Source organism: Chiloscyllium punctatum, chromosome 20 (assembly GCF_047496795.1).
Source record: "Chiloscyllium punctatum isolate Juve2018m chromosome 20, sChiPun1.3, whole genome shotgun sequence".
Lineage (NCBI taxonomy): Eukaryota > Metazoa > Chordata > Chondrichthyes > Orectolobiformes > Hemiscylliidae > Chiloscyllium > Chiloscyllium punctatum.
In genome coordinates this window covers 56,939,646-56,954,959 of record NC_092758.1, presented here as the reverse complement: position 1 = coordinate 56,954,959, position 15,314 = coordinate 56,939,646, and the positions used below count along the sequence as shown (strand labels likewise).

The 15,314-nt window shown below is 39.9% G+C and overlaps 1 protein-coding gene across 4 annotated transcripts in view; it reads left to right on the top strand.

The window, feature by feature from the left end:
• The window catches only part of sh3pxd2b (SH3 and PX domains 2B), a 353,494-nt gene that overhangs the window by 48,277 nt on the left and 289,903 nt on the right, over nucleotides 1-15,314 (top strand). The window contains exon 2 of one of the 4 annotated variants that reach the window (XM_072590960.1): nucleotides 8,984-9,100. The exons of the other annotated variants lie outside the window; for them this stretch is intronic. The gene's annotated coding sequence lies outside the window, so the exon portion shown is untranslated. The remainder of the gene's footprint in view (nucleotides 1-8,983; nucleotides 9,101-15,314) is intronic. 4 annotated transcript variants of the gene reach the window in all.

Below are 15,314 nucleotides of genomic sequence, written 5' to 3'. Positions count from 1 at the left end.
TACCACTTCTAAAACCTGACTTTATTGCGTCAACAAATAGACTACGCCAAAGAATTTATTGATGTCAAAATGAAGTTGTTTTGGACCTGGACATTATTCTGACACTGTCTAGACATTTAGTAATTAGAAATTTTCATGATTTGCAATAATTACGTTAGTATTTTGAAATAAATTCCCATTGTATGCTCATCCCTTCCGTGTAGTTTCACGCCGTTAACACTGTCTAGACACTTGTGACTAGTTCATTGTATTAAACTAATTAGATGAAGAATAAACAGATCACATCACAGCCAAAATGAGGCTTGAGAACTGGATGATCATCAGCAGCAATCCAATGTTTTGTTTCTAACTTTTTACTCTCCTAGCCTCAATACTAAAAAGTTAAAGAACGTGGTAAATTGGATCATAAACTACTAAATTATCTTCGTCACAAAATCACAAGCATTGTTTTGACTTGGTCATTCCACTACCACTTGATGATTGGATTTTGTTTAGCCCTAGTGTTGACCTATCGCTAACATGAATCAGGAATACCTAGGAACAAATGATAGGGATATAAGTTACTTAAATGTTCTTCTACCACACTTACAGTCAGGGAGTTCCAGCTTCCCACCACCCTCTCAATTGGGAAAAAGAAATGTTTCCTCACATCCTCTCTAAATCTTGTACCTTTTACTTTAAATCTATGCCCTCTGGTCACTGATTTCTCCACGAAGGAGAAAAGTTTATCTATGCCCCTCATAATGTTAAAATGATGTGGAGGTGCAGGTGATGGACTGGGGTGGACAAAATTAAAAATCTCACTACACCAGATTGTAGTCCAACAGGTTTATTTCAAAGTAAAAGCTTTCAGGTAGCTAATGTGGGAGGCTCATAGGATGCAAAATGTATAGTAAAAGATCAACAAGTCATACAACTAATGTGATGTATTGAACAAACCTAAATTGCTGTTAAGCCTTAATCACTTAGAAAGGAGATGCAGGTTTCGATTTGATTAATATGTAAATCCCAGAACTACTTTCAAGTCACAGTCCCGAGATAACTTTTTTGTAGAAAAAAAAAGTGACATCTCAGCTCAGGCATTGCATTAAAACTGTGAGGTTAGAGTCCTAACCTTAAGTCAGACTGTTCTGTTTCCAAATTGTCACATGGACTGACTGCCTCCAGATTGCGTACTTTTGAACAAAATTAAATGTATCTGCAAATGAAAATTCACCCCACATACTTGTGTTTTTGTGTGTGTGTGTGTGTGTTTGGGGGGGGGGACGGTCGGTGAGAGAGAGTTGTGTGGGACAGAGGGAGAGAATATCTGTGGTGGTGTGTGCTTGCTTGATAGTGTGTGCGCAAGTGTAACTGAATATATACCTGTGAGAGAGTGTGGAGTATGTGCGTGTGTCTGAGAGACCATGTATATGAGAGAGGGTCTGTGTGTGTGTATAGTGTGGATCACCTGTAGTGTGACATGAACCCAAGATCCTGTTTGATGCCATCCTCATGGGTATTGAACTTGGCTATCAGCCTCTACTTGGTGACTCTGCATCGCTGTGTATCCCGAAGTCCACCTTAGAAGACGGTCACCTGAAGATCCGAGGCTGAATGTCCTTGACCGTTGAAGTTCCCTGACTGGGAGGCCTCATAATGTTATATACTTCAATCCTGTCCCCTTTAAATCTCCTGTGCTCCAAGGAAAACAACCCCAGTCTATCCAAAATTCCTTCATAACTGAAGCTGTTCTGGTAAATCACCTCTACACTGTCTCCAGTGCTACCACATCCCTCCAATAATTTAGATTCCAGAACTGAACACAACACTTTAGCAGTAGCCTAACCAATGTTTTGCATAATTTCAGCATAACTTCTCTGCTATTAAACTCCATGCCTCGACTAATAACAGCAAGTGTCCCATATGTCTCCCTAACCATATGCCTCCTTTATCTACTTGTCCTGATACCTTAAGAGAGCAGAGTACATGCACGCTTAGGTCTCTGTGATTCTCCAGTTCCCAGAATTCCATTCTTTCTCATAATTCCCTTGTCATGTTTATCCTGCCCAAGTGCATCACCTCACATTTATCTGGATTGAATTCCATTTGTCAATGATCTGCCCATCTGACCCATCTAAAAGGTCATGAAATCTCCCAATTCTGCTGGCTACTTCCATGTCTTTCATATCCTTGTAGACTCAGTCATACAGGCTGTTTTGTGCCCACTTGATGTGCATAGGGTAATGCTGTACAGGTCGTTCTGTTATAACACTTATTTCAACAATGCAAATTCACTGTAATGTGATTGACAAACTGGGGACGTTGTGTCTACAGCACAAACGTTTAAAATCTGTTGGCTGTAAGAGTACCAACACTATAAGCATGTTTCGAAAGCGCAATTTTTCTATAATGTGGGGTTGCACAAGAACACAATTGCATTATAGAAAAACTGACTGTGTAGATTATTTCATGTACTGGGAACAAAAGGTGCTGACGAGAACTGGTTGGTGGAGCTCCACTCCTAGCAAACTCAGTCAAGCTATTCCTCATAGTTGATCTGCACTCTAAAATGTTCATCTTTACCTTTTGGAATCAAAAATATGGATCTTACTTTAGCTGTGTGTTTCTATTGCAAATTTGAAACATAAGCAATTTTGATACATTGCTACTTGTTTTAAAGTGTGTGAAAAATTGACCAGTATTATTTTTATTTTTTAAAAATATGCTGTACTGCAGGTGCTGGAAGTCCCCTTTGCTAAGTATCTTTGAATCTGGGATATTTTACATCGTCCTTAACCAATGCCTAATGCCTTCTGTTGTTTAGGCTGTATATGTTGGAATTCTTCTCATAAACTCTTCCATCTCTGCAGTTCCCTCTTCTTTTAAGATTATTGTTAAAAGCCAGTTTGTTGACCAACTTTGTAGTCATCCTTTTTAATAATTATTGCTTCGGCTTTGTATTCGTTTTTGGCTGATTGTGCCTCTGAGCCTTGGAATGTGGTAACAACAGCATAAAAATGGAAATTATGCTGTCTGGGGTTTACTTTAATGAGCAAATACTAATCCTTAACCTAAAGTGTACTATTGTTTCTCTGATCACATGCTCAATGGTAGAGTAAGAATGGTCAGAAACTTGGCGATAGTCTTGGCTTAAGTACTGACCTTTTTCCTCTCCAGTGGTTTTCTGGGTCTTAACCTAGCCATTCACCCCATTGGAGATTGACACACCAATTCCCAAGGAATAAGGAAATCTATCAGTAAGTGGTGAAACTTGGACAGCTGAGGGGTTTAGAGGAATATGGGCCAAGTGCTGGCAAGTGGGACTGCTTTAATTTATTCTATCTAGTCGACTTGGACGGGTTTGACTGAAGGGTCTGTTTCTGTGCTGTAAACTCTGACTCTATGACTTTTAGTATCATTGGTGATGTAAGTTAAACTAGTTTATATTGAAATCATCTTGCCAGCAGAGTAAACTATATAACTGTGTGAAAATCACGCTATTTTAAGTCACAGCTGTTTCATTTTATCACATGGTGAGGAATTGAAAAGCAATTATTAGGAAATCTTGCAAACATATTGACAAATGAAAAGAAAGTGAACATCTCAGAATTAGTAGACTAAAGCATGTCATTTAACCGAATCGGTCCATGCTGTGGTTTATGCTGCTAGCAAGAGATTTATGGCAACACAGCCACTCTGGTTTGCACAAATGCTCAATCAATGTGCTAATTTTGTTCCTAGCATTGGCTTCCTCACTGCCTTACAGACCTTTTTGAGGTCTGCACAGAAGGAAAAAATATTCAGAGGGAACATAGTGCATGAGTGTTCTCCCACCCAACTTCGTTTCGTTCTACCAGTGTTTCCTTCTGACCGTTTCTCCATTTATCTTTGTCGAGATTACTCTTAAGTACCCTTCATATGCATTTTGTTTCAATGATCTCCACTGGACATACTACCAGTGCTTCACTGGAGACTCTCACTGATGATATTACCTAGTATGATGACAAAATATGTGGAAAACAAACCTTCAAGCTCAGCGAACTAACTTAGATACTTATCATCAACCTGAACTACAAATAGTCTCAAAAATTTACCAAAAAAAGCATGATTACACTTAAACTATGCTCTTAGCTACTACCGTGCTGTGAGCTCCCCCACGTAGATTCCTGCAAGGTCAGCTGCGAATTTTGCTGTTTGTTAATTTTTCTTTGATCTACTCCGAAGTTCAGAAATATTTGAACTTGTACAGCAAATGCAGTAGCTCTGCTGATTCAATGCTGTGTCTGACAGCAGTTTAGGTTTCTTACTCTTTTCATTTGCTGACTATGTGGTGACTGCCTTTGTCTGTCTTTTTCAAGTGCTATTGTTTGGTCCTTTTATTCTCCAAAGATCCAAAACAATGTAACCACTTTATAAAACAGAAATTATTACTATTCCTGGGATTTGAGGAAATTCACTCCAACACTGAAAATACCTCTTAAAAAGGAGCAGCTCCTACAGCCACAATTCTTTTCCCATCCACCATCTTAGATTACCCAGAATCCTTTTTCAAGGTTGGATTTGATGAAGCATGGCATCAAGTAGCGCTAGTAAAACTGGAATCATTAGAAATCTGGCATAATCTTGGATGACTAACACAAAGATAGATGGAGTTTGTTAGAGGTGAATCATCTTGAGTCCCAGCACATCATTGTGAGTGTTTCTTGGAGAAGTATCTTAGGCCCAACCATCTTTAACTGCTTCATTAGTGACCATTTCCACGATGGCATTACTGCTGCTAAATCCTGCTTAGTCAACGTCCTGCAGTTACTGCTGACCAAAACTAAACTGGACCAACTATATAAATACTGTGGCCGATATGAAGCTGAGAATTCTGCAGCAACATACCACCTGATTCCTCACCATCTATGGAGTACATTACCAGGAGTGTGATAGGATATTCTTCTTTTTCCTAAATGCAGCAGCTTCAGCAACCTAGCTCTACACCTTCCGGGACAAATCTGTCTTCTTGATAGATGTCCCATTGAATAGCTTTAACATTTACACCCACTACCACTGGCACACAATCTCAGCAGTATGTACACAATGCACTGCAACAACTCGAGCCTAAGACAGTACTTTCCAAACTGATGATCACTACCATCTAGAAAGACCAGGGCAGCGAATGTATGGGAACTCTACAAGTTCTCCTTCAAGCCACACATCAACCTGACTTGGACATCCGTCATAATTCCTTCACTTGCTGTCAATATCCTGGAATGTATTTCCTTGCAACACTTGGGGAAAGTTTATGCGTGGACTTCACTTCCACAAGGCAGCTTACCAACCTTTCACAGACAATGAGGGATGGGCAATAAATTTTAGCTTAACCAGCGATATTTACATCTTGTAAATGAATAATATATATATATTATATATAATGAAAATGTTTGGCAAGAGAGTGCCTCCATCTCTGGGTACTCTGTCTCTCTTATCTTCAAAGGCTAACTTCTGCTTCAGTATTAGCAGGAGTTCTATAAGCTTTCCATCTTTGAAACACCCTGAAAGATGGTGAGCCCAAGCTCAGCTCTGGTTACTAATTGACCAATTCAGAGAAAATCACTTTCTCATGCAGTGTCAAACCCCTCCCTTTGAGCGTGGTGCCACAGGAAAACAGTTCTCATAGAGTTATTGAGGTCATGCAGCATGGAAACAGACCTTTCGGTCCAAACAATCCACACCGAACATATTCCCAAACTAACCTAGATCCCCCTGCTTGCTTCTGGTCCATCTCCCTCCAATCCTTTCCTATTCATGTACTTACCCGAACGTCTTTTAAAAGTTGTATTTGTGCCCATGTTCACCACTTCCTAAGGACATTTATTCCACTCGTGAACCATCTTCTGAGTAAAAACTTTGCCCCTCATGACTTTATTAAATCTCACTCCTCTCAGCTTAAGAATGTACCCCTTAATCTTGAAATCCCCCAACCTTGGGAATAGACAACTACCACTATCCATGCCCCTTGGAGAAAGTCACCTCTTGACCTCCTATGCTGCAGTGAAAAAAGTCCCAGCCTTTCTTTATAACTCAAACCTTCCATACCCGGCAACATCCTGGTAGATCTCTTCTGAATCCTCTCCAGCTTAATAACATCCTTCCTATAACTGGACAACCAGAACTGGATGCAGTGCTCCAGAACTGGCCTCAACAATATCCTGTACAACCTCAACATGATTTCCCAACTCCTAGACTTCAAAGCACTGAGCAATGAAGGAAAGCATACCAAACACCTCGGGACCCTTCAACACAATGGCATCAATTTGGGTTTCACTAGTTTCCTCATTTCTTCCCCACCCCCCTACCCCGTTCCAACCTTCCAGCTTGGCAATGTCCTCATGAGCTGACCCACTTGTCAATCTTCCTTCCCACTTATCTGTTCCACCCTCCTCTCCGACCTATCACCTTTACCCACACCTCCATCCACCTATTACACTCTCAGCTACTTTTCTCCCCAGCCTCATCCCCCTCCCATTTATCTCTCCACCCCTGAGGACCCCAGCCTCGTTCCTGCTGAAGGGCTCTTGTCCCAAAACGTTGATTTTCCTGCTCCTCGGAGGCTGCCTGACCTGCTGTGCTTTTCCATCACCACTCTCAAATTGACTTTGTCTCCAGCATCTGCAGTACCTACATCCGCCTTTTTAACCATCCTGTCTACATATGACAAGCTTCAAAGAATTATGTACCTTAACTCCTCTGTCCCTCTGTTCTACAACACTATCCAATGTCCTACCTCTAATTGTATAAGTCCTGCTCCTGTTTATTGTACCAAAATGAAATACCTCTCATTCTTCCAAATTGAACTCCTTCTGCCATTTTTAGCACATTGTCCCATTTAGTCAAGAACCCCCTATAATCTTAGAAAAGCTTCTTCACTGTTTACTTTGCCACCAATTTTGGTAGCATTGCAATCTTGCTAATCATATTATCTATATTCTCAAATCAATATAAATGACAAACCAAAGAGGACCCAGAAGTGATCCATGTGACAGGCGTCCAGTCTGAGAAACAACCCTCCACCACCACGCTGTCTCCTGCTGCTAAGCCATTTATGTATCCAATTGGCAAGCTCACTGAATCCCATGAGACCTAATTTTACTAATTAGTCTACCATGCAGAACCTTGTTCTTGATGTTTGGTTGATAGATATCTAATGGATTGTGTAAAACCTGACATGGCATGCAAAAGTATATGTCTTTTATGCAGGAGTTATATGCTGGATAAAGGCAATGTAGAAGATTACTGTGTAGAGAAACTAAAATCATCACTAAGTCATCTTTCATAGCCTGTTCCCTTAGATAATGACTTCTGTCACACAATCTGGTCATTGGAAGGGGCTGTAAAACATCTCTGACATTTGCTTGAACAAGAAGTGTCACGAATGAATAATGTACACAATTCATTGAGTGCCAATGCTGTTGTAGTTTGTATGTAATCCACAATGAAAGGAATAATTTCAAGTGCACCATTCTTAAGTGATTTGCTGCTTCACTTTTGATGAGTATACATGTTTCGCAAATGTTAAGTTCTTATCACTTTTGTTTAAAATAACATTTTAATACTGTTTCACCTTACAAACTGTTCATCATAAATATAGCACGTTAAAGTATACACTTAATCAAAATATTTGTCAAGGGCAGGTGAGCTGTGGTTCCTTAGAAAATATAGCATACTTGAGTCAAACTTATGTTGATTTTAACTTCTTTAGAAACTCAGTAGAGACAAGAAGGCTTTAGAATCCCTGCAAGCCATTGATCAAAAAGTACTAAGTTTGAGGCTGGACAAGGAAATGTGGACCAGAATCTTTTTTAACATATCTAGCTGATCTCTTATTGTAAAAAACAGCAAATTAATCTTTGTTCTTGCCTTATGTAGAGATGGTTTAAAACACTTTCTGCAATGGATTTATATTTGATATTATAGTGATTTTGTAGTTCTGTTTATCAAATTTCTCATACCAATTACATAATCTTATGGACGTGCATTTTTGTGCAATCTGAACAATCCAGTCTGTATAAAGGTAGGGCTGGTGTACAGTGCAATTGTCCTGAGGTTCAACTAGAGAATCATAATTAAAATGTTGTAATTTTTCCAAAGAACAAACACACCAGTAAATTTCATCACTTTTATTTTACTTGAATTGCTGGTGGGGGGAAAGAAATTATAGACTGATTGCTGTAAAGTATCTCTGATTTAATTTGATGCATATGGAACAGCATTAGAGTGGATTTGACAAGATGTAAAATGTCACAATAGGAATGAAAGCTGTAGAAGGAAATGAAAATCAGATATTTTCAGCACTTCATCTTTTGTTGAAAATGTGAGCTTTAAGATTGACAATGGTAGTCTTGGATTACGGTGGCCAGTACTGTGAAGCTGCTTCTGTATTCTAATATTAATTTACTTCAATAAACATGTATTGTAATTAGTGTCCTCAGTTACAGCTATTCTGTTGGAGCTAAGAATTAGTAATTCTTTTAGATAGCTTGTTCAAATTTCTGCTCCCTTTCAAACTCTGGCAGCGAGCCACCTTGTAATTCCAATCATCAGTTCTGCTTTTTGAATGTACATTACAAATTGTATAATATTGAGGCATAGCACATGACCTTCATGATGCTTTTAGCAGAGATTCAACTTTGTGTCACCCTTAGTTTACTGCAGAGTAAGAGTTCTTTTTTTTTGTGAAATGCAGTTCTTTCATCTGTCCATCATGGCATTTGGACAATAGTGGTGAACATGCTGTTTAGGAATGTCTGTTTGTAGTATAGAGTTGAGAAGTTTTCGATGTAGACTGCACCAACAGACATCAGCAAAGTGCAACTTGGACAGTAAACATTATCAAGTTTTCTGTGGAGGATGAAAATTTTAGAAGGAAATGCTGTTCAAGTTTCTTGAAACACAGACATTATTTGTGAAGCCATTGTGAAATCCTAGTTTCAATCTGGTAAATTTGTCATTTCAGGATAATTTACTTACTGTCAGACAGAATGACTATTGCAAATATTTCATGCTACTTCTCAGAATTTCGGCACCGGCCAAATTTTCCATTTCATGTATACCAGATCTACCAATCAAATAGGTAAGTGCAGTGTGCTTGTGGAACTGAGATGTATGGACTTTTATAATCCCTGATTTGAACTGCAGTGGTTCTTTGCTATTGCTAATTAATCTCATTGAACAACAAAATCTGATCAAGTCTTCCTATGCTGCAGAGGGTCAAAGAAAAATGATCACCAGACTTGAAACATTAACTCTGCATTATCTCTACAGATACAGACCTCTTGAATTTTTGTAGCAATTTTTGTTTTTAAAGTGGAGTTTGTACTTCTCATTGTTGTCCTTTGGAAACTACATTTATGCGAATTTATTAGGCTTGAATGAAATTCTTCACTGTACAGGCATACACACTACTACTTCATTTGGTAAGAAGAATATAACAGTGAGCCAAGACTTAGAATAGAATAGAACAGCCTTTATTGTCACGTGCATTCATATGAGTGCACTTAATGCTAACATCCTGGGAAGTGTTGCTGAACAAAGTTTGTAAATGTTGCCTCTCGGCACCATCTTAGGTACTGGATACTTGGGTACAGATACTTCATGTGTTGTCACAGAATTGAAATAGTAAAAAAAAAAATTGGCATGGGAATACAGAGTTTAAAAGTCCAGAATGAGAATATAAAGTGTCTTTAAAGTAGTCAAGTTATATTCCTTTTCGAACATTAATCGGTGCCCACTGGGCTTCAGAAGCCAAGGCCACGCTGCCTCCACCTGCTGGCTTTTGTCCAGGTCTCACTCCTCTTCTCCCACTTCAGGACACCGCCCGCAATTCATCTCCCTTAGTCTCGCCTCCATTCTCCAGGAAGGGTAGGATAGACTAAGAGGTTAAAAGTTTAGACTTTAGACTTGTGTGTTGCATGTAACTCTTCTATGACATGCACATACATCTATGTACCTGGAGATCTGCACATCAGTACAGATTTGACTAAGAGGTAAATTGTGCAAAAGTCCATATGTACAGATATGAAAAGTATGATTTTTAAACTTATTTTTGTCAGAATCTAAGGTGTCATATTTATGCTGCTATATTATTCAAAAAGAGGTAGGAACAAATTGTAATTGTGTTTTAGTGTAAGGGAATAGAGCATAAAAAGATGCAAGTGGTGCTACAGCTATGTAGATTCCTTAGTTAGCATCTGGAATACTGTGTACAGTTTTGGTTTTCTACTAAATCTGATTATGTTAAAGACCGTTTTATAGAAGGTTTGTTTGATTCATCCTGGGATAAAAGGTTATCTTTATTAGGGAATCTTGAACATATTAGGCCTACATTGTGGGAGATTAGAATAAAGGTGATCTTATTGATATTTAATATCCTAAAACGACCTAGAGTCATAGAGATGTACAGTACGGAAACAGACCTTTCGGTCCAACATGTCCATGCCAGCCAGATATCCAAACCTAATCTAGCTCCATATCCCCTTAAACCTTCCCTATTCATGTACCTCTACAGATGTCTTTTAAATATTGTAATTGTACCAGCCTCCCCCATTTCTTCTGGCAGCTCATTCCAGACATACACCACCTTCTGCATGAAAAACCTGCCCCTTAGGTCCCTTTTAATTCTTTCCCCTCTTACTGTAAAGTTATGCCATCTACTTCTGGACTCTTCCACCCCAGGAGAAGGACCTTGTCTATATACCTATCCATGCCCCTCATGATTTTGTAAACCTCTATAATGTCACCCCTCAGCCTCCAATGTTCCAGGAAAAACAGCCTCAGTCTGTTCAGCCTCTCCCATAGCTCAAACCCTAAATCTTGGCAACATCCTTGTAAATCATTTCTCAACCCTTTCAAATCTCACAACATGCTTCTGATAAGAGGGAGACCAAAATTGCACACAATATTCCAATTGTGGCCTAACCAATGTCCTGTACAGCTGCAACATGACCTCTCAACTCCTATACGCAGTGTTCTGACCAATAACAGAAAGCATACTAAATCCCTTCTTCACTATCATATCTACCTGAGACTCCACTTTCAAGGAACTATGAACCTGCATTCCAAGGTCTCTCTGTTCAGCAACACTTCCCAGGATCCTGCCCTGATTTGCCTTTCCAAAATACAACACCTCAAATTTATCAAAATTAAACTCCCGTCTGCCACTCCTCAGTCCATTGGTCGATTGGATCAACATCCCATTGTAATCTGAGGTAATTTTAGTATCATCTGCAAATTTACGAACTATAACTCCTATGTTCACATCTAAATTATTCATATAAATGATGAAAAACGGTGGATCCAGCACTGATCCTTGTGGCACTGCACCTGTCATGGGCCTCCAGTCTGAAAAGCAACCCTCCACCACCCTGTTTCTTGTACATTTGAGCCAGTTTCATATTCAAATGGAAAGTTCTCCCTGTATTCCATAATGAGAGTCCAGAGACAGTAACCTTGCTAACCAGTCAACCATGAGGAACCTTGTCGAACACCTTACTGAAGTCCATATAGATCAGGTCCACCATTCTGCCCTCATCAAACCTCTTTGCTGCTAGTTCAAAAAAACTCAATCAAGTTAGTAATACATGATTTCCCATGCATGAAGCCACGTTGACGATACATAATCCATCCTTGCCTTTCCAAATGCATGTAAATCCACATTCCTTCTGAAAATCTTCTGCTAAAAACATCAGTTGTCCTTCTCAGATACTGCCTGACCGGCTATGCTTTTCCAGCACCACATCCTCTGATCTCCAGCATCTGCAGTTCTCATTTTCTTCCTGTAAGTTCTGTCCCTCAGGATACCCCTCCCAACAACTTGCCCCTCACTGATGTCCGGCTCGTCAGTCTACAGTTCCCTGGCTTTTCCTTACCTTCTTTCTTAAATGATTTCCCTCTTCAGTATGTTCATACTGCCTTGATACTCTTCTAAGGATTCACTCGATCTCTACCGTCTGTATGTGACATATGCTTTCTTTTTCTTAACCAAAATCCCTCTTTCTCTAGTCATTCAGCATTCCTTCACCTACCAGTCTTGCCTTTCATTCTAACAAGAACATACTGTCTCTGGACTTTCGTTATCTCATTTTTGAAGGCTTCCCATTTTCCAGCTGTCCCTTTACCTGCAAACATCTGCCCCCAATCAACTTTTGAAAGGTCTTGCCAAATACCATCAAAATTAGCCATTCTCCAGTTTGGAACTTCAACTTTTAGATCCAGTCTATCCTTTTCCATCACTATTTTAAAACTAATAGAATTATGGTCGCTGGCACCCAGTGCTCCCCCACTGACACCTCAGTCACTTCCTCTGCCTTATTTCCCAAGAGTAGGTCAAGTTTTGCACCTTCTCCAGTAGGTACATGCACATAATGAATCAGAAAATTTTCTTGTACACACTGAACTAATTCTACTCCATCTAAACCCTTAATACTTTTGCTGTCCCAATCTATGTTTGGAATTTAAAATCCCCTACCATAACCACCCTATTATTCTTACAGATAGCTGAAATCTCCTTACAAATTTGTTTCTCAATTTCTTGCTGACTACTAGAGGATCTATAGTACCATCCCAATAAGATAATCATCCTTTCTTCTTTCTCGATTCCACCCAAATAACTTCCTTGGATGTATTCCGATGAATATCCTCCCTAGGTACGCCCATAATGTTATCTCTTATCGAAAGGGATCTTTTGATAAGGGCTAACTTATCTACTCTCCCTCCTCTCTTGCGCCACTTTTTGTATCCTTCCTATACCATTTGTATCCTGCAACATTAAGCTGCCAGTCCGGTCCATCCTTGAGCTATGTTTCTGTAATTGCAATGATATCCCAGTTCCATGTTCCTAACCATGCCCTTAGTTCATCTGCTTTCCCTGTTAGGCCTTTTACATTGAACTAAATGCAGTTTAATTTACCATGTTCTCTGCTTTGTTCCTGCCTGCCCTGACTGTTTAACTTGCTCCTTTTCCCAACTGTACCAGTCTCAGACCAATTTGTTTGCTCACTATCTTCCTGGGACCACTTCCCCACACCTTACTAGTTTAAATCCTCCTGAGCAGCTCTAGCAAATCGCACTACCTGTATATTGGTCCCCTTCCAGTTGAATTCCAATCCATCCTCCTTATACAGGCCACTTCTACCCCAGAAGAGATTCCAATGATCCAAAAATGGGAAACTTTCTCCCCAGCACCAGCTTATCTGCTTTATCCTCCTACTCCTACCATCACTAGTTCGCAGCACCGGGAGTAATCCAGATACTACTACCCTCAAGGACCTCCTTTTTAAATTCCTGTCTAACTTCCTATATTCTCCCTTCAAAATCACTTCCTTTTTTCTTCCTATGTTGTTAGTTCCAATGTGCACAATGACCTCCTGCTGGTCCCATATCCTTGTGAGAATATTCTGCACTCTGTCTGAGATATCCTTGATCCTGGCACCTGGGAAACAATACGCCATTCTGATTTCTCGCTGTCGGCCACAGAAATGCCTATGTGTGCCTCTGACCAGAGAATCTCCTAACACAGTCGATCACTTGGAACCTGACGTACGCTTCGTTACATTAGAGCTAGTCATGGTACCAGAAACTTTGCTGTTCATGCTACATTGTCCTGAGGGTTCATCACCCCCTACAATTTCCAGAACAGCATACTTGTTTGAGATGGGAATAGGCATAAGAGACTCTTGCACAACCTGCTTCCCCCTCCCAACTTCCCTGGAGGTAACCCATCTACCTGACTACATCTACGATTTTTCTCCCTCCTATAACTGCTATCCGTCACACCTCCTAGTTCCTGTAAATTCCCCATTTCCACTAACTGCTGCTCCAACTGATCCATGTGATCTGATAGGATTCGCAACCAAACACACTTCCTGCAGATATAATTATCAATAACATGGAAATTCTCTCTCATCTCCTGCATCTGATAGGAAGAGCACATCACTCTACTAAGGCCACTTTGCACCTTTAGCAATCAACAGACCAAGAAAATAGTACAGTCTTACTGCTCTTAAAAAAAAACTGCTCCAGTTTAACTTAGAACCTATGTTTTATATTTTTAAATTTTAATCAATTGACCGATCTAAATAAAACATATAACTAAAAATAACCTACTCTACTCACTAATTAATTTTTTTAAAAATGAAGATTACACTTTAAAAACAATGTACTTACCTGTTCCTATGCTGTGAGCTCTCCCACACAGGTTCCTGCAAGGACTGTTGTGAATATCACTGTTTAAGTTTTCTCAGACACACTGCGATGTGTAGAAATAGTTGAACTCAAAAGCATCAAGCTGTGACAGACAGCAGTGTAAGTTTTTTTTTCTCTCACACTCTCGCACTCTCTCTCTCTCTCGCCCCTGAAAAATGCAACAGCTTATGGTAAATACTACTCCCTGGAATTCAACAAAATCACCTCCAACACCTAAAATACCTTAAATAAAAAGGAGCTGCATTTATACTCACAAATATGTCCCATCCTCTATCTTGGATTACCCAGAATCTTTGAGAGTTGATTCTGAAAGATTGTTTTTGTTTGCGTGGCTGATTAGAATTAAAGAATGTGCTTGAAATTCGAGGTCTCTCATGTAATGTAGAGATAAAAAATAGCAGATGGAGTTCAATCTGGACAATATAAAATATTGCCTTTTGGTACAACCAACAAGGGTAGGGCAGCACGGTAGCTCAGTGGTTAGCACTGCAGCCTCACAGCACCAGGGTCCCAGGTTCGATACCAGCCTTGGGTGACTGTCTGTGTGGAGTTTGCACATCCTCCCCGTCTGTGTGGTGCTCCGGTTTTCTCCCACAATCCAAAGATGTGCATGTCAGGTGAATTGGCCATGTTGAATTGCCCATAGTGTTAGGTGCATTAGTCAGAGGGAGATGGGTCTGGGTGGGTTACTCTTCGGAGGGTTGGTGTGGACTTGTTGGGCCGAAGGGCCTGTTTCCACATTGTAGGGAATCTAATGTAATCTAATCTAATCTTATACAATTAATAGTAGGGCCATTAGTTAGATGGTGTTGTGGAACAGAGGGTCCTAGGGGTTAAGGTACATAATTCTTTGCAGTTTGTGTCACATGTAGACAATGGTCAAAAAGGCATTTGGCACTCTTGCCTTCGTTGCTCAGTCCTTGACTGAGGTCTCTACTGGATAACTGTATCCAGTTGTTGTTGCCCAGTTACAGAAAGGATATTATTAAGCTGGAGAGGGTTCTGAAGAAATTTACCAGGGAATTGCCGGGTGTGGAAGGTTTGTGTTATAAAGAAAGGGTGGGATGTTGAGAGGTGACCTGATA